This window comes from Herpailurus yagouaroundi, unplaced genomic scaffold (assembly GCF_014898765.1).
Source record: "Herpailurus yagouaroundi ecotype Mexico unplaced genomic scaffold, PumYag 180, whole genome shotgun sequence".
NCBI lineage: Eukaryota > Metazoa > Chordata > Mammalia > Carnivora > Felidae > Herpailurus > Herpailurus yagouaroundi.
The window spans coordinates 8,591,244-8,616,411 of NW_024412411.1; the positions used below are offsets into that span (position 1 = coordinate 8,591,244).

General features: G+C 46.0%; 1 protein-coding gene across 5 annotated transcripts in view; it reads right to left on the reverse strand.

Moving 5' to 3' along the window:
- The window catches only part of TENM4 (teneurin transmembrane protein 4), a 2,953,639-nt gene that overhangs the window by 736,633 nt on the left and 2,191,838 nt on the right, over positions 1-25,168 (reverse strand). Inside the window, exon 1 of one of the 5 annotated variants that reach the window (XM_040489707.1) lies at positions 12,880-13,250. The exons of the other annotated variants lie outside the window; for them this stretch is intronic. The gene's annotated coding sequence lies outside the window, so the exon portion shown is untranslated. Of the gene's footprint in view, positions 1-12,879; positions 13,251-25,168 lie in introns of those variants that run through there. 5 annotated transcript variants of the gene reach the window in all.

Below are 25,168 nucleotides of genomic sequence, written 5' to 3' on the forward strand. Positions count from 1 at the left end.
AAATAAAATAAAATAAAATAAAATAAAATAAAATAAAATAAAATAAATAATGGGCAGAGGGCATGAACAGACACTTCTCCAAAGAAGACATCCAGATGGCCAGTAGGCACATGAAAAGATGCTCAACATCACTCAACATCAGGGAAATGCAAATCCAAACTACAATGAGACATCACCTCACAACTGTCAGAAGAGTCAAGACCAAAAACACAAGAAATGACAAGTGTTGGCAAGAATGTGGAAAGAAGCCTGGAGGATACACCACAATACCTGGAACTAGAATCTTTCGGTGGCACCAAGGGAATGGCCACTGTTTCGTATGTCTCCTGTCACACTGCAGCTGCCACCAGTGCGGCTGCCACAATTCTGACAAAGAGATGCCCAAACTGACCAACTCCATTTGTTCTATGGCCCTTCACATCTCTTACTCCTAGCTTGGAGAGATGAGGGGGAAGAGAAAGTGGAAGCAGGAAGAAAGACCAAGGTCTTAGGACCTGTGGGCCTTGAACCAATAGCATCTACATCTCCTGGGAGCAGAAATGCAGAATCCCAGGCTCTCCCTCCCACCCACTGAATCGGAACCTACATTTTAACGAGTCGCCAGGCAGTGTCTATCCACACTAAATTTACAACCCCTCTCCTGAACGCAACACTTTTTCCCACTTTGAGGTGGCCTTGAAGTGATCTTAAAAAGAAAAAAAAAAAGGCAGCCGACTGAGTAGGATTTCTCAAGCAAATATTAATTATCAAAAAGATGTCAAAACACCCAAACCATCCAGAAGTGCAGAGCTTCCAGGCCCTTGGGTAATGTCAAGGCTCTGGCACCAATCATGGAGAGCTACTACCATAGGATGAGCCTTTTCTGGGGAGCAGAGACCAGGCACTGCCTCTTCTACCCCGGGGACCCCGACGCCTTGCTGGCTGCGTGGAGGTTGTGCATGAATGGTTAACAGGGCTCTGCCCAGAAGTGAACATAAAAGGAGCAAAATCAGGTCAAAGGAACATCACATCATCTCCAGGCAAAGGCTAGGCCTTTTCCAGCACGCAGAATGCAACTGGCTAAATGAGGAAGAGACAGGCTGAGCGAGGCCACACTTTTCTGACCCAGGTGCCCCAGTTTGCCAGGAGGCAGGGAGGCAATGGGAAAGAAGCCTTGATTACTATATCTGTAGTCCCACCGCTCCAATAAATTAGGTCGCCCTCCTCATACAGAAATTACTCAGTATGGGATCCCTTTATGCTTCTCTGAAGAAGGGAGGGAAAGAACATTCAACGAGGCTTTACTTTATGCACAATTTCTCAATCCTGGTTGCAACTTTGCATCACCTGGGTCCCAGCCACAGCTGTTCCAGAGCACCCTAGGGGTGGGGCCAGGCGCCGGTCTTGGGTAAGAGCTCCCGGGGGATCCTAATACACAGCCAGGATTGGGATCCACTGTGTTGGGCACTGCGCTGGACCTCGAAATCTCGCACCTGACAGCAGCTCAGAGGAGCAGATAAAGAATCATCCACGACCAAGCTGGGGCAGAGCAGCAAAGGGACAGACCTGGAATCGGAACCCGGATCTGCTGGTCTAAATGGAGAGCATTTTGGTTGTTTCCACTTCTACAGACACCTCCATTTTCAAAAGGCAGGGATGCCAGCCAGAGATGCTCTCAGAGTCTGACCTGCAAAACCTGGAAATCGGCTCCCTTAGACCCTCTCGGTCTCTCCATAGCTCTGTCCACCGCTGAACTGTGTTGACAGTGCAGGCAAGGCTCTGGAAGCAACAATCAAGAGGACCGGAAGCTGAGTGGGTGAGGAGAGAGCAGGAAAGACAGCAACGCCGAGAGCTAACATTCACACAGGAGACACTGTCAGGCACAGTGCAAGTCACTTCACGAACCCCACACCAGCTCTTTGAGGTAGACACTTGTGTTTTCTATTTTATAAATGAAAAAAAAAAATGATGGAGGCTCAGAGAATTTAAGGAACTTGCTGGACTCCATACAGCTATCAGGTGACAAAGCAGAGAATTCATCCCAAAATCTGCTGGCATTTCCCTCTGTCTTACATGGCCTTAGAAAGCACTTCATGCAAGTATACGGGAGAACCATCCCTAGTGGAGGAAAAGGAACCCATGACTTAGCTGTCCCACAAGTTACTTTTAAGACTCTGAAAATAGGGGTGCTGATTCAACAGTGACAAGGTTGCACAAAACAGTCACAAACATTCTTTCGTGACAATCCTCCCACCAATGCTAACGCACTCTCAATATTATCCCCGTTTAATGTACACGGACTCTAACACACGGAGATAGGAAGAAACTTGCCGAAGGTCCCGCAAAGTGTTAAAAGTAGGAGCTGGAGCTGCCCACAAATTCGGTGCCTCCTTCAAGCTGCCAAGAAGTGAAGCGCAGCAGCTCTTTCAAGGTGGCAAAAAGCCACCTGAGCCAAGGATCCTGTAGACTTCCCAGAAATTGGTTCTAGGATGAGCATCCCTACCTCTGTGACTTGGCAGCTCAGGGTTACTTTTTAGTTGGGTGAGCTGTTGCTGTAATCATTCAACCTACGAAAAAGGAATGTCTGCCTTATTTATTCCTTGAGAGGGATGAGTACACGGCTGGGAAACGTTGAGGAGTTTACAGAGCGTTAGGAAGAAGCACATCCAGGGAAACCAGGAAAGGAAGATGGCGCAGGAACTTGGGAGCCTGCCCCAGAGAAGGCACGAGACTCATTGCCAGACAGGCTTGGTCCACTCCCAGCTCTGCCATTCACACACCCATATGACAGAGGTCGTGGCATGCAGCCACACTAGACGTCCCACTCCTTCATCTGGAAAGTGGGGACTCCGCCGATTTCAAGAGTGCCCTGGAGAATAAATTAGCTTATGTTCTAGATAGCACTGAGCACCAGGCCCTGAAGTCATTTGCGTCTTTATTTACCTGGATGTGCCAGATGTTCAATTGAAGTGAACACTCAATCCTCACAGCCATGTGATATGAGAGGGGGTCTACTGCTTTTCTCTATTTTTTTTCTATTGATTTTATAGAGTAGAACACTGAGGCACAGAAGGGCTGCCCAAGGTTATATGGCACGGACGTGAGGGTCAGGGTCTGAGCCTAGTTCTTTCAGGCTCCAAAGCTCATGTTCGTCCCACTGCTTTATGCTGCTCAGTATGGATCACCTCAGAGTTCACGTACAAACGGACTTAAATGGCCATAAAGAGGAATTAATATTGGACATTAGGAAGTACTCCCTGGCTTGAAGGGAGACAAACACAACTGAATAAACTCGAAATTCCAAAATTGCTACCAAGGGCAGATTAAGAGCAGCTGGGAGTCTCTGACCACACAACATAGCAGAGAGAAGATGGCCTGAGTGCACAGTTCAGTTAAAAACAAACAAACAGAAAAACAAAAACATAAAACTTAGAGGAAGAAGCTAAAACAGTTCTCTCAAAGCCATCAATTCTATTAATTCACAGGTTACTATTTTCAGTACTTTGTCTATTTCTTTTTAGTTCCACGGCAACAAATGTCTGCTTTGGAAAGCATTATTTGGGATTTAATAGTATAGCATTATTTTTTTTAAACATAATTTTATTGTGGCATTTTCCTACATCACAAAAACACATGTTGGAAAATGACATTTAATCTTTATATAATATCTCACTGTTTGGCTGCCATACTTTACTTGTCCAATCCAATTGCTTACATCTTTTTTTTTTTCACTATTATAAATAACACGGCAATGAACATTTTTATTCTGACATCTTTTCTGCCCATCTCTGATTATTTTCTTTGGCTAGATTCCTAGAATTGGAATAGTGGACTAAAGAGAACAAGTGTTTCTAGGACTACTGGCAGTTACTGCCAAATTGTTTTCCTAAAAGGGTGTATTAATTTGCATTTCCACCAGCAGCAAAGGAGAGTACCTGTCTCCCAGCACCCTCTCCAGAATCCAGCATTGTCTCGGAAATAATCTTGGCTAATACGCAAAGTGGAAAACGGTAGCATGAATCTGCGAAGAGACACAGAGTATGTGATAGCCTACCTCTAGTCATACAACCAGTTTGCGGCTACACCAGGATTTAAACTTAAGTCCTTCAGCTCCAGGAGCCAGGTCCTTAACCACCACCCCAAAGTACTTAGCCACAGCTTGGGCTATGTAATGACGATCGCATGTCAGGTGTTGTTTTAGGGACTTCTATATGAGAGTTCCACACCGGCAGAGATCTTATACTAACTGGTCTTTCATCATCCCGAGCTACTAGCCAACACTGCCCCACAGAACTTTCTGCAACGATAGAAATGTTCTATATTTGTACTGCCTGATATGATAGCTACTATCCTCTACTGAGCATTGGGAGTCTGGCTAGCGTGACTGAGGAAACGAATTATTAATTTTACTTAATTAAATGTAATTTAAATTGTGACTAGTGACCACCGTGCTGCACAGTGCAACTCTAGAATATCTAGCGCATCACCCAGCAAATATTTATTAAGGGCCAAACTCCTGTAATCTCCCGGTCCCACCCTCCCTCTGCCGTACTTCCTGCAAGGCGAAAGTCTGTCTCTCCCATCTTCATCTCCGTGTGTCCATTTGTTCTCTCAAACACAGGCTTAATGCTATTTATCTGTCACGTGGGGGTGATGTGAAGATCAGCTAATTAATGTTTGCAAAGAGCCGCATTGCTGACTGGTTCTCAGAATAATTGCACGTTAATAAAACGTTTAAACGACCGATTCTCATCCAGAGGCCAAAGGAGGGCTGAGTTTATTCAGTAAAGAGCCTGTTTTTCTGACTCACTCTGAACTAGATCCTTCCACGGTGGACCTCATGAATACAAACTCCTTTCATTTGAAGGGTTCCACCAATCAGAAGATACTGAAATGTACCTTCACAATGGTTTTGATGTCACAGTTTGATGAGTAAATTAATAATAATACAAACAAGACTGGGGAGGGCGGATATTTAACCAAGTTGAACAAATTGCTTTTAAGCTCTTAAGCATTTTCATTGCTTGCATGATAATAAAGCAAATTTTTAAATGTCTTGATCCACTCTCAAAGTAGACCCAGTAAAAGGACCTCTAAAGAGAAACACTTTGCTAAACTCTCAGCTTTAATTGCAGGCTATTCCAAAAAGTTACAAAGTTGCCCTTCTAGGAGAAACAAGGGTTTTAGAGCCAGAGAGGCCTATGATCAGAGGCTAGTCCTAGGTTTGTGACTGTAGGCAAACGGCTTGCCTTAAGGAGTCTCAGTTTTCTTATCTAGAACCTGGGGGTGATAGCAGCTACCCTACGCACAGGAGGCATTGTATACGTGTTTGTTGGGCTCTTGCTCCATTCTGCCACCTTCCTGACAACCACTGCAGGACAGAACTATGTCCCTCCCTACTCTGCCTGCTAAAATGAAGACACCAATTCTCAAAACCCCAAAGTAAAGAATGGACACATCTCTCTACAGTGCCCGTCTATAAATAGAAGACAGCTCCTCTTGAAGTCTGGTGGTCATCATTATTACTTTCTGAAGTAGCATCAGAGTAGGAAGTAGCTTGTAACCCGGCTAACTAAAAGTGTGAACCAGGGACCAGCATCGTGGATGGCATCAGAAATGCCTGGAGCCTGTCAGAAATGCAGATTCTTGGGCCCCTCTTCAGACCTACTGAATCAGAACCCGCGCTTTAATAACAAGATTCTTGAGTGATACATGTGCATATAAAAAGTTTGAGAAGCACGGTCTTACAATACATCAAATCCACACTCCTCTCCCATCCTAATTCTACAGAAAGGGAAACTGATTCCAGGAATGGGCACATCCTGGAACAACGTATTAGCTGCAACCCTTTTAGTTGACTTTCGAGGGGTTCAAAGGCCACACTTTAAGAATCAACATTCTACAGCAAGAAATTCAGCTCTTTAAGTGAAAACATTCTTACAACCTAATGTTCTTGAGGATTATAATGATTTACCAATTGCACCTGACAATCATTCCTGCTGTGGGCCCAGGCTACTACCATCGACAAAGCAAATGCAGGGCTCAAGGAGACAGGGATTAGGGGGCCCTGCTCAATTGCTTTTGAGGTCCTGCTACATTTATGTCCTGTTTCCTTTTTGTTTTCCAAATGAAAGAAAGGCCCTGATTTGATGTTCAGAACATGACAAAGGGCAAAATCGTTCCATTGCCCTCCCTACTGAAACTGGAGAGGTGTCAGTATCAAAGGCAGCATCTGAACACTCGTCAGAATTCAGTCTGCGACCAGGGGGGTGGGTTTCCTCTGTGGTGACCACACTGTGGAACAAGGCTGAGGTGACCTCTCTATCTGACCTAAAGGAACTCCTGATGTCTCTGGCTGAGCACAGAGACACTTTAGAAATGGGAGGACTGGACTTCCCCCAGTGGCTCCACAGAATTCTTTGTCAGATGACCAGTCATCTAACCACAGGGAACAAATCTTTTCTGGGTCACAGAAATTTGACACGTAAAAGGAAGACTGACAAATACCCCCCTCTCATTGAACTGGCCCGTACCAGGATGGGAAGAGAGGCCCAACTACTGTTCCACTCTGGAAACAGCATGTGGGCATGTTAATTTAATTTTTTTACTGTGCCCAGGCACCCTGAGGAGAGACAGGTGGGCCGATCTTCCAGTAAAATGCCAGTTACCAGCAGGTGGGGATAAGCTTGCTGTGGGTCGTCCCAATGGTTTCCTTTCTAAGATTTCCTAGGCGGCCATTCCAAGGCCTCTGAGCCAAAGGAAAAGGGAAGGGGGAAGGGCAGGGAGGGGTGGAATCCACTGCCTGAGCAAATGCTAGACGCACACACTTCTTCTGAGGAACTGTTTGTCATTCACTGTGGAGCCAGCCCCACCTACAATACAGAGGAACATATTTACATATTTCCACTCCATTGCTGGCTGCAGCGCTACAGAAAGTGATGATTCGTAAACAGCCAGGCAAGAAAAATGTTCTTGAAAAAGGATTTGCCTATCACTTCAGCAGAACAGCTCAAAGTTATGCAAATCCCCTGCTTGAGGTTTGATGGTCACCCCTACCTCCCTCTACTACTCAGGCTCCCAAGCCTGTAGGGGATTGTAAAGTAAACAGCCACATTCTGGTTTAAAAGATGAAGTAGAAATCACAGTGTAGCCTACTGCTTCTCATGTGTGACAGAAGTCTTAGCATAGCATATGTCTGTGACCCTGCAATCCTACTTTCTAGGAATTTATCTTAAGGGAATACTGAAATGACAGTGTGCACGAGGGTGGTTCCTTCAGCTTTGTTTTGATTAAAAAAATAAAACTAAAAATAAAAAGTCAAAATTTCAGTACCGTTTAAATAAAGTATGCCCTATTAAAACACCGAGGTTCTATGTAGCCATTAAACATGCTGCCATAGGGAGAAATATAACATGGAAAGATCTATCATTAAATGAAACTGTGCATTATGTTATGACCATGACCTCATTTTCTTACATATATAAAGTCACAAGTCACAACTCAAAACGTGATCAAATTTAGCTTCTCTCTGCTTTTCTCTGTATTGTCTTACCTTGCTCCAGTAAACACGTATTACTTTGCTAATTATAATGCAGACAACAAAAGTTTTTTTTTTTTTTTTAAACTGTGACAAAGTAATGAATCGATAAGGCACAGAAGAGTAACCCTCTACATTTTCACTGTTTTGTTAGAGGCTGCTCTTGTGGAAAACTCTAAGTTCAGGGATGCATAGATTCTTGACTCCCAGGGAAGTGAGGCATGTGTTACTTCCAAAGTGGCCCCCCAGAGCAGCGGTCCGTCAGTGCGAAGATGGAGTGATAAAGCTTTCAGCTACAATAAGCCAGGCTGATAAACCATGTAAGAAGGCAGGTAAAAGTCGGTCTCTGGGATCTAGAGTTGACGTTGATTTACCCTGCTGGGCTCTTGGAATCAAATCTGCAAGGAGGTGATTTAAATCCCATTGTTCTTTTGGTCCCTTTTTTGGGATTTATGGAGGTGGGACAACGTATTGGGGTAGAACAGTGGCAGGCTGGAGGGCCAGGCAGAGTAGCTGTTTACTGGAACTGGACAGGGGGCTGAGTACCCACCCAGGTGAGGATTTACACTACGTGGTATTCAATCTCAGTTTCTTCAACCCTTCTGAGTTAAAGACCGTGAGTGGACATCACACGGAGTCCCTTGCTTGTGGTGTCCAACAGTCTTTATCCTAAACTCCTAATCACTCTCTCGCCCCTTTTTTTAACTCTTGATCTGGAAATATCAGGTTATGTAACATGCCAATCTGCACAAGAATGTAACTCTGTCATAAAAAAAGGACTCAATGAGGGAGAAACTCTAACAAAACTGGAAATGACTTTTCTAAGAAAAGAGAAGATATTTTTGCTCCAAGCACTTGAGCTGTTTTTAAATAGATTGTGGATGCAATGTTGCTGGTTCTTTTCGGGCTGTTGATTTTCCGGCCCAGCCCCCACCCAACAAATGCACAGTGTTGAAAAAGGAGGAAGGAAGTGGAAGGGAATGATTATCTGTGAGTTTTTATAGACATTAATCCTTACTCAGTTGTAAACTAAAGAACGTCTCCCCATTTTACACGAGAGAGAACTTAACTTCCAAAGGTAACTTGCCTAAGGCCCCATTGCCATGATTCCCACCCAGGAAATAAAGGAGTTAAAGTCACATCCCATCAATTTACTCCCATAAACCAGAGAGGGTTAAAGAGATTATGCCACAGAGTAAGATCTATGGGAGGAGAGCCCTTGGATATCCAAAACGCCCACTACTACAATACCCAGTGTTTCACTGCAACACCTGTTCCATGGGGACTCACTACTTCGTATTCCAGACAGAGTATTCCCTTCGCTGTAGAACTGCTTTCTGATGATGCTACTTTAGGCTGAACACTTCCAGGACCCTTACCCCGCCCCAGCCCCGCAGTGAGCAAGGCTGATTCTTCTCCCACCACAGCCCATTAGGGTGGTTAATTGGCTTTCTGCCCCCTTCCTACCCCCATCCCCAAAGAGAGAACTTGATGATATTAAGAAGCTGGCAGATGAGTCCAAGAAATCACAAAAATGTAACCTCTCCATCCCTGACAACTTCCCCACCCCCAGAAGATGGTGAACTCACACGCCAACCTGAACTCTGCCTCCGCTCACTTAAAGACACATGCTGGGAATAAAACCTTCCCTGAATCAGCCGCCTAAAGCTACGGTAACATCTAGGTCCTAAGTTTTGCCCAGACAACCTGGGGGCGTTCACTTCCGCGACATTCACAAGGACCCAGTGCACGCAGGACACCGCTGAGAGGCGACGCTCCTTCAGCCTAGAAAATCAGCTCAGACTGGTCCGATTCCACCAGGTGGAAGGACTCCGGTCACCATCCTCGCGGGAGAAAACGGATTCTTTCTCAACATTCTCTTACAACGCCTACAAAGAGGGGAATCCCGTTTTAGCGCGATGTCTGGCCTCGCCGCACACCCCCCCCCCCCCCCCCCCCCCCCCCCGCCACCACTTCCAGGCTCGCTCGCACTGCCTGCCTCTCTCTCTTTCTCTCTCTCTCTCTCTCTCTCTCTCTCTCTCTCTCTCTCTCACACACACACACACACACACACACACACACACACACACACGCACTTGCTTCCACCACCACCTGTGAAAACATCCCTCCGAACTTTGGCGAGAAGAGCTCCGGGGCAGAGCTGAGCGGCGGAGCGCCTGGAGCGCGCCGGGGGGCGGAGGATGGGGCCAGGCGGGGGGAAATGGAGCGCGGCACAGCTAGGACCCCGCGCGGCACAGCGCCTAGGCTAGAACCCGGCCCGGAACACCGCGGTCGGGGCTCGGGTTTCCCGCGCAGGCCCCGCCCACCCGGCGGCCCGGCTCCCGCGGACTGCGGCGCTGCTCCTCCAGCCCGGGAGCCTGGAGCCCGGGAAGACCACAACGCAGAAGGCGAGGGGGCCCGCGGAGAGCGCGGCGGCGCCCGGCCCGCGCGGAGGACGTGGAGCTGGCGTGCACCGGGAAACAGGTTGCCGCCGAGCCCCATCCCCTCCCCGCGGCCGCCGCGCCGCGACCCTATTCCCTCCCCGTCCGGCGCGAGCACAGCCCCTCCCGAGGCGCCCTCCTCCCTTCCAGACCCTCGTGGCCGGCCGGGAGCCTCTCAGGCAGCAGGGTTAAAGGCGCCTTCAGCAAGGTCAAGGCGCGGCCGGTCGGCACCTGGGGATTTTCCCCAGCGGAGCACGAGCTTTGTAATCGCATTGTTAAGGATCATGGCAGCGGCAGGAAATCCGAAAGGCCCCACAGGTCTGCGAAGGGAGGATTTATTTTACAGCGCGGAACAGACTCAGATAGACCCCGGATTTCAGGGGGAGAGGATGCGGGATTTCAGGACGCTGGAATGTGGCAAAAAAAAAAAAAAAAAAAAATAGAGAGAGAGAGGGAAAAAAACAAACCCTCCCTACCCAGGCACACCACCACCTCCTGCCTGCGGTGGGGAGGGAGTTCAGGGCCACTGTGCCCCAGACTTCAGCGTTCCGCACGCCTCTGTCAGGTCTAGGCTGGTTTATCCCTCTACAGGCGAAAAGAAGATTTAAAAGCACTCCACTACTGTGGTTTCTCTATCAAAGACTAACATGCTACAGGCTGCGGCAGCTAAGGAGACGGGGAGAGGGAAATAAACGCAGCAGAAGCAAACTGCGGTCCGCGTAGGAGGGAAGAGAGGGGGCGGAAGCCATACCCTGCGCTCATCCCCATCTTACCCCATTAGCGCCGGGCTAGCCCAAGAAACCAAGAATAGGTACCTAATGGTGGCCAACCCTGGCAGAGACCGGCACCGTCCCTAGCTCCCCCGCCACAGTGGGCCTGGCCTGGATGGCTGGCACGCTGGGCACCTCCAAGGTGGATGAGAGCGCAGGCAGGTTCCTAAACACGTGAAGGGCACTGGATGTGAAAGATGGGGGAGATCTGAGAGACACAGAAGCGAGGCTTAGGGGTTTCCCAGGATGCAAAGTTAGTTTTAGTTTTCTAAAAGAACATCATCCCCTGCAAGGCCTCCCAACACACACACCGCCCCCACCCCCCGAGACAGGCTTGGGCTCTGAGGACTCCTTGGACCCTGAGTTCTGACCGGCTTTTTCTCTCCGATCAGTCCCCGAGTCTCTACCCAATCCGTACCTCGATAACAGGTTCTCTGGGGACAGTAGCATCAGCGCCCAACGTCCATCATATCAGTGGGAGCCGTGGTGTCTCCCCGCTCTCCGGTCCCGGGATGGGTGCGCCCCGGTACTTACATTCCCCAAGCAGGCAAACTTTTGGGCTTGTCTTTCGCAAACGAGGTGCTCGCATCACGGTTCTGGGTAATCACTGAGCCAGTTTATATAATTGCCCGCGATGCCGTTCGGCAGATCTTGCGTGCGCGGCCGCAGAGCTCAGCACATGGGCACCCTCTCGCCCCCGCGCTCGAATCCCGAGCGTGCCCCGCCGCCGCCTTCCACAAAGCAGCGAGGCATCTCGTGGACTCGTCAGACACTAAGGGTGCACGCAGGATCCTCCGAAACCCAGGCTGCCTCAATGCGCCCCTTTCGCTGCATTGGTAGCTTATGGATAACTGACTGCATCTCTACAAACCTCGCCAGGGCTGGGGGGGTGGGGGGGGGCCAGGGTTGGTGGAGGATAGGGACACAGGCGGGGGATTGGCGCGGTTCTGAAGAGGGCTCTGTACCCAACCGAATAATAATACCCTTGTAGACAAGGACCAGGGTGCACAAATCGCCTTAACGTGTCACCCTGAAAGGCGAGCCAACTTCCAAAGTTAGAGACCACGCAGTTGAATTTCCAGTACTTTCCAACCTCGCCTAGGCGGGGGCAGGGCACAGAAGGGGCTGGCAGCGGCCAGCGAAACCCACCCTACCGCCCAGCCAAAGAGGACTCAACAGTTGAACCTTCCCTCGCCCCCAGTAGTTGGCTGTGTATTCCCTGGTTGCGCGTACACACACACACACACACACACACACACACACACACACACTCTTATACCACCTTCACGTCTGCTCTTTCAATAGACTGCATTTTTAAAACGCGAGGAAAATGACGGAGCTCGGTGATCACATTTCAACCCAGAGCACATTTCTCCAAGTCAGGGGTGCGAGCAGACACACACACACACACACACACACACACACACACACACACACATTCCCACTCACACCCAGGACCGCTCTGAGCGTCCACCGGCGATGCAGCCTCCACTCGCTGGGAAGGGAACGTCAGCACCGCTGCAGGGCGGCGGGCGAGAAGAGGCAAGCGCCGCGCGGGCTGCAGAGGGCGCGGGGCCGGGGTCGCTCTTCCGTTCCTCGGCTCCAACAGCGGCGCGCGCGGGGCCGCTGCAGCCGGTGCTCGCCCCGCAAGACAGGCTGCAGCCGCCAGAGCCCGGCGCCGCCTCCCGGGCTCATCCAGCGCCCGCCCGGGCCCAGGGGCAGGCTGGTCTGCAGAGGGGCTGCGGACGCCGGGGCTGGGGCTGGGGCGGCGAAAGGGATCCCCGCGAGGCAGACGAAGCCGGGCGCGCCGCCTCCCTCCCACCCGCAGTCCTGAGTCCCGGACCCGCGCCCACCTCCCCGCTCTTCCCCCTAACCTTCGCTCCCAGACTCTAGTCCGCGGCGGGCTCCGGGGGCTGCGGCGACGGAGGCTCGGGCTCCAGAGTGGCTCGCCTCTCCGGCAGCCTCCCGCCCAGCCTCCCTCCCTTTCGCCCCCAGTGAGGGCCGAGGGAAGCAGGCGAGAGTCTCCTGGAGCCCCGGGCGTCCGCGCGAACCGCCCTGACCCCGCCACGGCCAACGAGCCAAGAGGGAGCCGGCGAGACGCCGCCGCGGTCCCCAAGGCGCTTTTCCGTAGAGCGGAGCGCGCCCGCCTTACCGTGGCTGCAGGCTGCCACCGCCGGGGAAGCGGGGAGGAGGGCGGCAGGGAGGCACGGCGCCGCGCCGGTGGCTCCTCTGGCGCTCGGCGGCGCGGCTCCTCGGCTCCGCGAGCCCGAGCAGGGCGCCCAGGAAGGAGAGGGTCCCGGCTCTGCGCTCAGCTCCAGCGAGACCAACAATAGCTCCCGAGGGGAGCGGAGCCCCAGCGAGCCTCCAGCCGCGCGCGCACGCCCGGCTCCCGCTCCCGGCCGCTCCCGGCCGGCGTCCCTGCCAGCACTGCTGCCCCACATGAAACAGCTGCAATCCCGAGGCTTCTGGGGGGTTGGGGCGGGTGTGTGCGCGCGCGAGTGTGTGAGTGTGTGTGTGTTTAATAGCTTCCCTCCTCTTCTTCCCCTCCCTGCCTGCTCGCCTGCCTGCCTCCGTCCCCCACCCTCGCTCTCTTACACACAGACAGAGAGGGCGAGCGAGAGACACACACACACACACACACACACACACACACACACTCACACGCACACGCAGGTTACATGAATGGGAGGCGGGAGCCAATCCTGCGAGGCTGGGCGAGCCGCGGCGCAGGGGCGCTGGGGAGCAGGGCCGCACCACGGCGCGGGGGGGCGCCACGCAGGTGACGCGCGCCCTCCCGGGGCCCCTAGCCGCCTCTCCGCTCGCCCCACTCTGTGCGTTCCTCCCGATGGCTTCCTCTCGCCCCCTTCCCTCCTTTCACTCCGCTCCTTTCTCCATCTTCGCTCCCTTTTATTGCCTTTTCGTTCTCGAATTCTCCTAGTTCTCTCAGTACAGTGTCTTTCTCGGTCTGCTCTTTTCTTTTACCGTCTTCTCTCGCTGTCTCCGTCCCCTTCTCAAACTTTCTCCTTCCTCGTCCCGACTTTTCTCTACTTCCTCTCCTCCTGCCTTTTGTTCTCTTTCCTCCCGCTTTGGCTTTCTCCCCCCGTGACTCTGTGATGTTGTCTGGTCTCCTCTCCTTCCCCGCCCCCGCGCCTTTGCCAGTCCGCGGGTCTCTCTGGGGCCGGTGGCTTCCCTCCCCGCCTACCCCCCGATGTTATTTCACACCCTCTACACTTTTACGGGGACAGACTCTCTCGCATTGCTGCTGCAGCACAGCCAGAGGTAATTAAGAGCTGAGAACTTGAGTTCCTTCCTCGGGCTCACAAGATGCCCAAAGAAAGGCCCTCCCTCGGACAACTTCTCCAAAACCATGGTAACAGCTACTCAGTCGTGATAACAATCATTTAAAAAATATCTGCAGAGAACGTGGTCCAAGAGATTTGTCCTTCGCATTTCTGGACTGTGACCGCCAGTCCAGAAGGCATTTTTAGAGAAGGGCATTTTCTTGTGATGGGAGAGGCCGCTTGGTGCAGCGGTAATTTGCAAGGGCTTTGGAGAGAGACTGGAGAAAAATTCCCACAGCAGCCCTGCTGCGTGTTGGCTGCATGACTTCCTGCAAGTCATTATCTTTCACCCAGCCTCAGTGTTCTCATCTGTAAAATGGATAATTATACATACCTCACCAGTTATGGTGAGGGGCACAAGAGAGAACAAAGGAAAGAAAGCACTGGGCACACATAAGTTCCAATAGTGTGTTGTGACTTCCCTTACCTGCCCCATCCCATTTTAAAACTCCCTTCATGATCTTCTGCTACATTGTATCTCCACAATCTAAAGTATGTAATGAAGGAGAAAATGTGACATTGCTAGTGTTACAGAAATGTGAAAAAAGGTCTAGGATATTTTTTAAATTCTATTGTATGATCCGGAGACTGTCCAGCCAGTTGCCATCTGCTGATTACAGAGGCATCACAGAGATTATAAACTTGGGGTGCTGGAATGCCCCTTCAACATCTCCTGAGGCATCCCAGAAATTAAGGGCAGAGGTAGGAGTGGATGGGAGGGTTCCATACATCTGTCCAAAAACATACATCTGTTTTTGAAATCTTCATAACTGAACACTGTCCAGTGACAAAGCATCTGAGACTAACTAAAATGACAAGTCTCTGCCTTTGTATAGCATTTATCAGCTCTGTGTCCTCACTACAGATATCAAATGCTGTACATAAGCTGTGATTGACAGGTAGACTCAGACCTTTGACAAACATCTGTTAACCACCTACTCTGTGGTTGGCACGGTGATGGGCTCTGGGCATCCAGAGGTGAGGCAAACGGGCCTTGCCTTTGCAAGCATAGTGTGCAGTGGGCATGTCTGATGGATGTATAATAGGAAAATGAGTCACATATGCCTTGAGAAATATCATTATTTTTGGTGGACAGAATCTTTCAAACTACGAGGTCCATGGCAGAGGAGATAATAATAAAGGATCCTTGAGATCTCAAATGATCCTTGAGAGCGAAAATTTTGGAATCCACTGTTCATTCTGTTTCATTTCATTCGACTGATGGGAAAACGGAGGTCCAAGCAGGTGAAAGTATTACGGGAAACAAAATATTTTGTGTAGTCTTGAGGTATCTTTGATTAATTTCAAAGGGAAAGATAGTTACTTTACACTTGAAAAACCTGGCCAACTGGGCCTTAAGTCATTAATAGGTCGGCATCACTGATAATGTGATAGTTAGACATCATATGCCTCCTGATGTGACATGCTGAGAGGGACATAACCTCACGTCTGCAGTATTCCTACCCAAAGTGAATAACCCGAATCTAATCATGAAGAAATATCAGGCAAACCCAAATTGAGGACCATCCAATGAAATAACTGTCATGTACTCTTCAAAAACACCAAAATCATGGAAGAGAAGGATTCTGCAATAGGTCTAAATTAAAGGAAGGGCTTAGTTGTCATGACAATACATGTGACATGTGGTCTTGGATTGGAACATTATTAGGACAATGTTAATTTCCTGATCTTGATAATTACTGTGTTTATGTAGAAGACTCTTCTTGTCTTTGGGACCTACACAACTCAAGTATTTAGAGGTTTAAAAGGATGAAGAAATCCCCACCTTCCAAGAGAGGCATAGTATGGTGGGTTTCTGCCTAAGGAATAGGCAGAGTGTGGGCACAGAGGGATACCCAACCAAATCCTTGTGGGTAAGGGAAGATTTCCTGTAGGAGGTGGCAATCAAGCTGAAATTTGAAGACAAGAATGTTAGCTAGACCATAAAGGAAGGGAGGTGCTTTTTAAATAGGGGTAACAGTACAGGGACACGGATGAAAGCATGAGGAACTGATTATGGCCTCAGAGTTGGCACATGAAGGGAGTGCCTAGGACAGTGTAGACAAGTAGGTCAGATTGGATCTTGAAGGGTCTTGAATGAAGCTAAGGAACTCAAACATCTTGAAGGCTCAGGTACAGGGTTGTGGTGGGGAGCAGAGCATTATCAAAGACTTTTCAGTAGAGGAGGCATGTGATCTTAAGTATTTGAAAAAGATGATCTGGCAGCAGTGTAGAGAAATGGATTAAAAGGAGTGGCTTGGGAAGACCAGAGATGCTCAATGAGGTCATTTAGGTAACTTCAGGCAGTTACAGTGAGGATGGAGAAGGGAAGAGAGATTTAAGAGAGACTGAGGATATAAAGTGAACAGATTTTGGTCACTGGTTGCATGGGGCGGGGGGGGGGGGGGGTGGGCGGCAAGGAGAAGTCCAGAGTGACTCTTAATTCTCAACCTTGAGTATCAAGGAGGAGGGTAGCACTACTCACTTCCATGTCAAGAGAATTCGAGAGGAAGCGGAGGTTGTTAAGGGGAAAGTAAGGTCACTTGTTCCCATGCCGTAATCTAACTCTCTAGCTAGCTTGATACTCTCCTGTATGGCTGCTCTGTGTCACAGGAAACCCAGCTATAAAATGCAGCCTAAGACCCTCCAAACAGCTAGCCCCATGTATTACCCAGAAAACCAACCAAACAAATCAACAAAACCAGTAGATTAGATATAATAGCAGTACATTATTTGTGGTAATGGAGGAAAAAACTGAAACAGCCTAAAGGGTCAAGTCAGATAAGTGAGTTGGGGGACAGACAGCCTTGTCAGAATATCATGTAGCCATTCTAAAGTTTTACTTCTTTGCAGAGTTTCTCAGGCCATAGGAAAATGCTAACGCTATCATGTAAAATTTTTAAAAAGCAGACTTCAAAATTGTTAACTGTGTAAAAATCCTCATGGAGAAAAATCTGAAGAAAAAAAAAAACAACAACAAGACAACCATGCCAAATATTAACAATGGTTGCCTCTGGGTGATAGGATTATGAGTAATATATATTTTCTTCTTCATGGTCTTTGGATACTTTCTAACTTTCCAAAACAATGTACATTCATTACTTTCCTAACAAAAATCAAGAGCTGTCATTTAAAAAAATGGCTGTGACCCCCCCCTTCCACTTTATCCCATTTAAATCCACCCTTCACACTCCCCCTGAAGATTAACTGCCTTTTAAGCTTTATCTTTGAGAGTGAAATAAGAGGGCATTTAACAAATCAGGGGAAATTATCAGCTGGGCTGGAGAAGGCATTCTTTCTTAGGCAGGCAGATATGTTATTAGAGCTGTTGAAACTGTATATATTAAAGACGTTCGCATTGCCCTTATCGATTCTATGCTATGTTACAAGGAAAAGAAAACCTATAGTGGGGCCAAGAAAATGTGAGTCTTTAAAGGGCAAGTTTTAATTAGGAAATGTACTTATTTGCAAAAGCACTTTTCTTCATAGTCCAGCAGTTACTGGAAAATTGTTTCAGAAAGCAGGTATTTCAGGCAAGGAGACACGTGGGGGCAAGGGGCAACATTTCATGCCTGTAGTCTGATATTCACAAACTGGTTACACAGGATTTGGACACCCATTGATAAGCACCATCAAACGTTCACAATTAGAGGGCAAGAAAAGTACCAGCCAGAGAATGTTCTCATTCTTTGGAAAGGTTGCTGTAAATGGCTCCCCGGTAAGGTTTCCTCAGTATCTGTGATTGTTCATCTTACAGAAATGTTTCCTATGTGCACAGATTCCACAACCTAATAGTAATACCACAACCTAATAGTAAACAAGCAGAGCACTTTACCTTTTCACAGCCCCTCCCCATCTGTAGAATTCACTCAAGCCTTGCATGCCCTGCCCCCTTCCCACTAGGATCCTGTTACTTCTAGTTCGCATGGGAGGTCCCAGAGAGGCAGAGCAGTAGGCCAGAACTAAAGGAAGAACAGGACACATTCTTGGAAAGCCTTCTATGTGGCTCTAGCACTCCCACAGTGAGTTCTCTCATCAATTCCTCAAGGTAACTTGGGATAGCAGGTGAGTAAACTGGGGCCTATGTGGTTCTGGCCCGCACAGAATCAGAACGGGATCCCACTCTCCAGAATTTGCCAGCATAAACCCATTTTTAAGAGCCAAGGGGGTGAGGCTGGATATTTTTCTCTGGCAGGTAACTCGGTTTAACCTGTGAGCTATCTTTCTGTGAGGTTTATTCTCACCTTTGAGCTGTCTTTCTGTCTTGAGGGAATTCAAAGCTAGTATTTGGGGATTAATAATAACTTTTGAATGTGTCTGCCAGATAAAGCCTGTGCCTGGATTCACACACATCTTCTCTTTGGGAGATGGTTGGCTCTGGTCTCTCTTTCCTCACCTTCACTCCAGTGTTAAGAGTTTTTGGCACTTAGGGGCATCTGGGAAACTCAGTTGGTTAAGCTTCCAACTTTGGCTCAGGTCATGACCTCCAAGTTTGTGAGTTCGAGCCCCTCTGTGCTGACAGCTCAGAGCCTGGAGCCTGCTTCCGATTCTGTGTCTCCCTCTCCCTCTGCCCCTTTTCCACTCGTGCCCTGTCTCTCTCTGTCTCTCAAAAATAAATAAAATGATTTTTAAAAAGAGTATTTGGTACTCAAATAATTCTTAGTAAATATTTCTTCACTGAGTGAAGAAACAGATACTAGTAACAAAATAGCTTGCACGTACTGAGCATCGTGCCCAGGACTGAGCAAAGAGCATTATCTCATTTAAATTTTAGAGCAACACCATGTGGTAGATATGACTGCTACCCCCATTCCATAGGTGAGAGAACTAAGACATAAAGAAGTTAAGCAGTTTGTCCAAGGTCACTAATGATTAATAAGTGGCAAAGCCAGGTTCCAGCCTAGGTTGTTCTGAGTCCAGGCTCTTAGCCACCATACGGTATTGGATGGATGGATGGAATTAATGGCACCAGCAATGAAGTGAGCTCTCTGCGAATCACTGCGGTACCTGTTACATCATGGTTAATCTTATCTAGAGCCAGCTATTCCGTTGCTCTCCATGAGTGCATCCTGTTTATTTCCTTCATCACATGTTTCACAAGCTGCAATTACTTCTGTGTGAATTTGTTTTACTTTTCTCCTGAAGCATCTGCCCAACGTGCAGTATCAGTTGCAAAGTAAGTTCCTTGAGTGTCTTGGTCACTATTGTGATCCCCAGCACCTAGCACAGAGCCTGGCACAAAGTAGATAGTTGAAGAAATATTTGGAAATTCATGAATGAACGTGGGCCCCCATCCTTCTTCAGTGGTGAAGGGCCTGTAAGCGTTTATACACATGCCCTTGTGAAAGATGGGTATTTTACATGAATTTACTCCATCCCATGCCAATGCTTACTTTCTGCTTTGGGGGGCATGTAGTTCAGTCAGGGGAGCTGAGATTCACATGAGCACGTAATGGTTCTGATTGTGCTCCTCCATGGACATTTGCACCCAGATAACAGAAAACACTGATCAGAAAATAGCATCTGTTGTGGTCAGGATGACTAGCTGGCAAAGTTCCATGATGGAAGCATCCTCTCTGATTAGGTCAGCCCCGGCTCTCAAGCATAGAAGTGTTGTATCAGCTGACGTCACTTGCATAACATTTTCTTTCCCAGGGCTCCTGACAATGGTATCCTCAAAAAGGGGTCTTCTCCTATGCGCTTTGGGTCATGTGATCCTTTTCAAAGAGGATGCCTCAAGGTCTTCTTTCTTGCTAATTTTTGTCCTCTCTACTTACTTGGCTAACAGACTTCTTCGCTGCTCATGTGGATTTGCCTTTTCTTCTGCAGGGTAGACCAGATGACAGATGCTGGTCCTCTACAAAGCTAAATCAGATCCATTTCCTAGTCATAGAAGCATGCAGCCTTTACTAGAACTGTTTATTGGTCCAGAGGCCATTTATTCAAAAGCAATTAGGAAGGTAACAAACAAAGCAAACAAACAAACAAAAAAAACCAACCGCAAAGGCCTTCACTAAATTAAAGCCTCTATGGGGGGGATTCTAATGATTGGGTTGCCAGACACTGACCTCCCAAATCGAGTTTTATTCCAAAACTTCTAGGCCTTATCAGCCTGTGGGACAAAAGGAGTAGCATTAATGTCAATTCCCAAATAAACACTATTCTAGTCTGTATACTATTTTTTCCATATAACAGTTACCTTGGAAATAAGTGCTTCCTCCCTCTTTTTTATGATTGCATACTATCTCATTATATGGATGCACCATCTGAATTTAACAACAGGGGTCATAGTGATTGTAGTATATTCATTTCAATAAATATCAAGCAATTAACCTAAGATCAGGTCCATAGTAGCTGCTGAAAAATATTAAATAAGGGAATTAAATCATATTATAGCTACTGAGTCTGTAGACTCTAAAAAGAGCACCCAAAAATTTGAAGTTTCAAATCTGTTGGGAAAGGACAAACCTTTCAATTAACAGTGCCATTGTAACTGACCAATCATTTTGGAGGGAAAAAAGTTAGATTCCTGTCCATCATCATATCCCTTTGAAATTTTTCTCACTGAATATAAAAAATGAAAATATGAAAATTCTAGGAGAAGAATAGGTAACAATTTACATCATTTTGGAGGTAAAGAAAGAAGACATTTTTAAGTGTGACATGAAAAGGAAAAAATCTTCAAGATGTCAAAAATTTGTATAAAGTTTTTGAAATGTTTGTATATTTATAAAACCAGACAAGAATCAAAAGAGCAAAATGTTGAGGAAGTATTTGAAACATACACAAAAAAGTGCTATTATCCTTAATATACAATGAGGTTTTAGAAATGTATAAGAAAAAGACATCTCAATTGAAAAGTAGGCAAAGAACATAAAAAGCTAATTCACCAAAAAATTACAAAGCTAAGCATACGATGTATATTTAACTCGTAACTCCAAGAAATGCAAGATACAATACTACTCAAAGTTTTTTTTTTCTTTTTGCTTATCAAATGAGAAATGTATAAAAGAAATATGACATGCCCAGAAGATAGTTCCTCTCCCTATACTGCCAATGGGTATATATTGGTACAACCTTTGTGAAAAAGAATTTAGCGATATTTACCAAATCTTTCCATTGTCGGGAGCTTTCAGGCCAGGAATCTATGTCTACATTTAAGACAGTTAATTAAGAGAAAATAATCATGGATGGACCCAAAGAATTATCTAAAAGAGTTTCATGGGTGTTAGGAGTAATAGCAACAAATTGGAAAAAAATCTAAGTGTCAACAAATTTGCAAATGATCAATTGTATTATAAGTACATCATAGTACGATGAACTGTTATATGGCCGTAACAGATCATGGTGAGAAGAATATTTAATGAACTTGGAAAGGATTCACAATAAATATTTTTGTGTGACTTTTCTTTAACTTATAGAAAATGCCAGTCAAATATCAAGTTTGGCAAATAGATTATACCCATCACCTAATTTCAATGGTTATTAATTCATGTCCAATCTTGTTTTATCTATATCCCTCCCCACTTACTGTCTCTGTCATTATTTTGAAGAAAATCTCAGGCACCATTTCATTTTGTCCATAAATATTTTAGTAAATATCTTTAAAACGTATGCACTATTTTTGAAAAATAACCACAATATGTTTTTACATTTTAGAATAACAATAATTTCTTAATGACCTCAATGGTCCACTCACCATTCAAACTGCCCCACTTGTTTTGTAAATCTTTATTTTTCCAGTTTGTTTGTTTGCATCAGGATCCAAATATACTCCGTGCACTGCAATTGGTTGATATATCTACTAAGTCTCTTTTGATAGCTTTTCCTGTATTTATTTTTGCTCTTACTTGTACATTACTCTTTAAAGAGACAGGGTTGTTTGTCCAAGAGAGATTCCAATAACTTGAATTTACTGAATGCACCCTTCTGGATTAACTGTTCTTCTACAACTTATATTTCCTGTAAACTGGTAGTTGGTTCTAGAAGCTCAACCCAATACAGGGTGAATTCTTTGGGGCAAGGCTGTCTAGACGTTATTATGTACTGCCATCTGTCTTTGCAAAGTTAGTAGTCTGTGATGCTCATGGACTAGACTTTATTTGCCTAGAGGTTGTCAACTGGTCAAATTCTGATTCATTGATCTTCATTCATTCTTCACTTTTTTTTTTTTAAGTTTTTATTTATTTTTTTTTTTTTGAGACAGAGAGAGACAGAGCATGAGCAGGGGAGGGGCAGAGAGGGAGAGAGGGAGACACAGAATCTGAAGCAAGCTCCAGGCTCTGAGCTGTCAGCACAGAGCCTGACGCGGGGCTTGAACTCACAGACTGTAAGATCATGACCTGAGCTGAAGTCAGATGCTTAACCGACTGAGCCACCCAGGCGCCCCTCATTCTTCTCTTTTAACTGGAATACTTCTATAAAGAGAAACGTCCTCTCATTAACTATTTGCTGACCTAAGATAAAGGTTTGATTCTTTCCTTTTACTTATCAGGTTTCTGAAGAATGAGTTGGGTACCCCTAGCATTCTCCACAGGTAAGTAATGAGTTTTTTTTTTTCTTTTTTAAATGTCATTTTGAGTTCATGTATTTAAATATGGTTGATGTATTTTCATTCCTTTTTAGTTACTGTTCATATTGATGTTCAAGTTGCCCTATCTTTAGCCAATGGGAACATCTTGATATTGACTCCCAGGTCTTTGATAGCCTCCTTTTCCCCACCCCCTTGGGATAATAGGATGTTTTGGGCTCATCTTGTGCTTATCCTATGCCAGATCTGAAATCATCCATTTTTCAGAGGACCTGTGGCTCTTTTTAGTGGGACATGGTAGTTAGAAACCACAATCTTGCTACCAGGGGTTGCTTATTGCTACTGGTTAGTATTGTTTATAGGCTTTTTTAGTTGTCAGGTTTAGGAATTTTTTTAAAAAGGAAAATTCACTATGCATTTGTTCCATTACTTCTAATTCAGTTTTTACTTAACTTCTTCAGTCTTCTATCTATATCTCCCTCCTTCCATTACAAATAATAAATGATGTTATAGAAAAATATTTACTGATTTATGAAATTAGCCACAAAATTTATTTTGGTGGCAAAAAATCATATATATATATCTCACATATATGTATATCTCACATATATATATATATCTAACGTATATATTTTATATGTATATGCCAAAGATATACAAGTTAGCAATGATTATTTCTTGATGATGCAATTAAAGGTAATTTTTAGTTTCCTTTGTTTTTTTCTTTTTTTTCTGCTATTTAGTATTTATACAATTTCCATAATAAACCATTTTTATTTTTGGTATCAGAAAAAAATTTCTAAAAAACAAAAATAAACCAGATGGTATAAATTATAATATAGTAAACTGTCTTCCAATCTTATATGTGGGAGAATAATGATATTCTATTACATCTGTGGAGTGCTTTACAATTTACAAAGCATTTTACATCCATTATCTTTCATGATCATCACAGCACTATGAAGGAGACAGAATAGGAGTACTGTCATATAGGAAGAGAAAATAGAGGTTTAAAAGGGTCACATATTTTGGAATCAAGCAGGGCTCCTGACTTCTCGGTCAGTGTTCTCTTGTGTGCATAGTATCTGCCTCTGGGTGACTGTTACTATGCTTTTGTTCTCCAGTAACACAAGAAGACTCTGCAGTGTCCTGCCTGCTGCCAGAATGTTATCTTCAGAACCCTCTTTCTTTAGCATGAAGTTTGGAGGCCCATAAAAATGCCCAAACTTATTTTTCAACTTAATTTGTATTTTTTTTTTTAAATTTTTTTTCAACGTTTATTTATTTTTGGGACAGAGAGAGACAGAGCATGAACGGGGGGAGGGGCAGAGAGAGAGGGAGACACAGAATCAGAAACAGGCTCCAGGCTCTGAGCCATCAGCCCAGAGCCCGACGCGGGGCTCGAACTCACGGACCGCGAGATCGTGACCTGGCTGAAGTCGGACGCTTAACCGACTGCGCCACCCAGGCGCCCCTTAATTTGTATTTTTAATCCAAGTAATTCATTAACGCAATTTTAAAAGTCAAATATTCTAAAAGGATTTTCATGCAAAGTAGCAGTCACCTGCCTTCCCATTCATCACTCACTCCACCCGATGTCCCTTCTGCCCAGAGGCAGCCACTCTCAACCGTGAGAGAGCAAAATTTTTTTTTCTGGTTTTCATTTCCGTTTTACTAATTTGTTCCTACTGCAACTTCTGGATTTTTTAATTCTCAGATGCTTTCTATAATCAAAGATGATAATTTCAGTGTCCTTTTCCTCTTTACACAGACACTTCCCTTTCCCTCATCCTCTCAAGGTACTTACTTTATAACGTTTGGTTAAACTTTAGTATTTCCATCATTATGGATGCGTGAAAACTATTCTCAGCTGAGCCATGTAGTGTATTGTACTAGGATGTACTTTCTTTTGTTAATGTTTGTTTCCTCTTGAGTTAACATCTCTCTCTTTCTTTTTTCATATTTATTTAGTGTTCTAGGTACCTGTCACTGTTCCATTCTCAAACTCTCTACCGAGGTATAAATCTTCCCTCATTACATTCCAACCCATCAAATAATCTATCCATTTCTTTTCTTTCCTTCTATTTGCTTTGGTTTGCTTTGCTTTTGTTTGTCATGGAAATACAGTCTCCTTGTCTAAATGGTTTCAATATGGACTGGTTGCTTTGTAGGCTTGCTGCCCAGCCCGTTTGAAGGTCTCCCTCTAATATATTCCTGGACATTTTATTGGATCTCATACCTATATTTATATCTTTCATTTCCAGGATCCCATGTATCTCCTTCTTTGTCTTCACACTGAGAACAAACACATGGGAGGTGAAGTTTTTGAGGTCTTATTTGGCTGGATACAGATTTCTAGGTTAGAAATAAATGTCCTATAATCTTAAGAACATTGATACTTCCATTGTCCTTTTGCTTCCAGTGTTAAGAAATCTGATACCAGGGCACCTGGGTGGCTCAGGCAGTTAAACGTCCGACTTCGGCTCAGGTCACGATCTCACGGTTTGTGAGTTCGAGCCCCACGTTGAGCTCAGTGCTGACAGCTCAGAGCCTGGAGCTTGTTTCAGATT